General features: G+C 44.7%; 1 pseudogene; it reads left to right on the plus strand.

The window, feature by feature from the left end:
- The first annotated feature begins 480 nt into the window (after positions 1 to 480).
- LOC120419713 (probable cytochrome P450 28d1) lies at positions 481 to 2,177 on the plus strand (annotated as a pseudogene).
- The last annotated feature ends 849 nt before the right edge of the window (positions 2,178 to 3,026 follow it).

The following is a 3,026-nucleotide window of genomic DNA, read 5'->3' on the forward strand; positions in this document are numbered from 1 at the left end:
ACTCCAAATTCAGCCGCACAGTTCGACCTGATCACCCCAACCCCCTAACACACACACAAACGATTCGCACGCGCCGGACGAGTCCCCGGCGAAACTCGAGCAGCAACACACCAACACACGTGAATGTTTGATTCTCCGTTTCCTCTCGTTCTCATTCAGCTCTAGTGGAGCGGTGTCATCTTCACACCAAAGAAAACACTTCTCTCCCTCTCTCTCTTTTAATTCACTTTTGAATGGAACTGACAATCTTCACACAAAACGACGACGTAAAAATACTCCAAAATCCTTCGAAAAACTAAATATTCCTTGAAACTTCACTAACTTCAGTTAGCCTGGCTATTAAACTATAAGAAGAACAACTTTTCGATCCGCAGCACGCCAAAAAACACCGAAAATCTTCGAATTTCTAGAAGCGAAATAACGCGATGCAATCCAGATGGCTGTTACACTCTCTCTCGAATTTTTGAAATAATCTCAACGCTAGACGTACTCTCTCACACACAAACTCATTATCAGCATGATCGTCACCATCAGTCTGCTGGTATCGGCAGCCCTAGCTGTCTACGTTTATCTAACCTGGAACTTCAACTACTGGAAGCAGCGCAATGTACCGGGACCGGATCCAAGGCCACTGTTGGGGAACTTCCCGTCGCTTCTGCTGCGCCATCGGACGGCCATGGACGAGATGGGCCAGATGTACAGGTTTGTACTTTTTCATGAGAGAGCAGTCAAGCAAACTTGTGTGTGACTTGAGCCATTATTGCGTTGCAGTGACTACAGGGCCAAGTTCAACTTTGTGGGTGTGTTCAACATCCGACAGCCGCGCATTTTTGTCACGTCTCCGGCGCTGTACCGAGACATCATCACCAAGCACTTCCGGAGCTTCGGCGACAATGAGTTTGCGGAGTTAACCGACGTGGAAACCGATCCGCTGATGGGCCGGAATCCGTTTCTGCTGACTGGCGAGGAGTGGCAGACCAAGCGGGCGGAAATCTCGCCGGCGTTCACCGCTTCCAGAGTTGGTTGGATATTTTTAGATTTTATAGATTTACTTGAAGGTTGTTTACATTCACAGATGAAGGCACTGTTCGCGATCGTGGAAGCGCTTGCATCGCGTATGACTAAATACATTGAGCAGAACCAGCACACGGCGTTGGAAGCTAAAGATTTGGCGGCAAAATTAACCATAGATGTCGTTTCCAGCTGTATTTTCGACACCGATGCACAGTCGTTCTCCGAGGACCATGGTGAAATTCCAGAAATGGCTCGCAAAATGCTAGAGCATGATATTGAGGTCACTTTGTCCGAAAATTGCAAAAGCACTCAACATTGGAATGATCCCAAAGTCGGTCGAACTTTTCTTCACCAACTTGATGAAAGAAGCGATTCGCTATCGAGAGACAAACTCAATCAAACGGGTTGATTACCTGGAGCACCTTATCAGCTTGCGGAACAAAAAGGAGATAACCGAGCTGGATATGGCTGCCCACGGCGTAACGTTCTTCTTTGATGGCTTTGAGGCCTCAAGTCTTGCCCTTTCGTTCACGTTGTACGAACTCGGTAGACATCCCGCGATTCAGACAAGGCTCAGAACTGAACTCTTGGAAGCAACCAACGCCAAAGGTTCCATCGATTACGACACCCTGCTCGAGCTGCCCTTCCTGGACCAGGTCGTAAACGAATCCCTTCGGCTATGGCCAGCCGGACCGTTCCTCTCCAAACGCTGCACGCAACCAATAGACCTGGACCTCACCCCGACGCAGCAAATCCGCATTGAACCCGGAGTTTGCGCCATGATTCCGGTCTGGGCCATCCATCGGGATCCGGAATGTTACACCGACCCAGACACGTTCAACCCGGATCGGTTTAGCCCCGAAACCGGCGGAACGAACCCGTACCGTGAGATGGGCTGCTTCTTGCCATTCAATGAAGGACCACGCCAGTGTTTGGGCATGAGGTTCGCCAAGATGCTGGTCAAACGGGGCCTGTACGAAGTGGTGAAGAACTTTGAGTTCTCGGTGGATTCCAAAACGGAAGAACCGCTGCGAATGAACCCGAAAGTGGTCCTTACTGCAGTGGTTGGGGGGATTTGGTTGAACTTTGAACCTATTATCACCAAATAAGGGGGGTTATAAGTTATTGAAATAAATATAAATATAATGGTTGTCTAAACAGTGTTTTTGATAATTTTTTTCTTCTAGTTAAAAAATAAATAAAAATTCGAATTCAAAGGCAAAGCAAAGCTGAAGTTTATTATTCTGAAAAAAAAATGAAAAACAGCAAATTACTATCAAATTCGCCAGCTTGCTTACGTCATTAAGAATACTGTTAATTTAAAGTTTAAGGTTAGCTTTGAGCGATTCATGAGCTATAAAGACCCCGAAACCAATCTGAAGCGTGTAAGAATTTTGAACTTCAGGATGGCGACAATAAAATATTGAGAAAATAAGTTTAGTAACCATTTGAGTTTCACATGAATGAGAACGCAGAACTTGAATTTGTATCAAAAATTAATAAAAAAAACTAGCTTAATCCACCTATGTGGTTGATGCTTTCCTCACTTTTTACCAAAAATGAGTATATGAGTGGTTTCATCATTTTTTTAGATCCAGAAAAAAAGAACACAATGTATAACTTATGTGGTAATAACTCGATACAGGGTTGTCAGTTCTTCAATGCTTTGGACTCATTGGAAAGTCCTTTCAATTACCTAACCAACGATGGATAAGATGATGGATCCGGACATCGTTGACATACATTTAAGTGAGATCCGGCTTCAAAAAAGTACATAAATATCACTTAAGTGGTCATAACTCGAGACAGGGTTGCCAGATCTTCAATGTCTTGGACTCATTGGAAAGACCTTTCAATTACCTAACCAACGATGGGTCGGATGATGGATCCGGACATCGTTGACATACATTTAAGTGAGATCCGGCTTCAAAAAAGTACATAAATATCACTTAAGTGGTCATAACTCGAGACAGGGTTGCTTGATCTTCAATGTTTTGGACTCATTGTAAAGG

Source organism: Culex pipiens, chromosome 3 (genome assembly GCF_016801865.2).
Source record: "Culex pipiens pallens isolate TS chromosome 3, TS_CPP_V2, whole genome shotgun sequence".
Classification (NCBI taxonomy): Eukaryota; Metazoa; Arthropoda; class Insecta; order Diptera; family Culicidae; genus Culex; species Culex pipiens.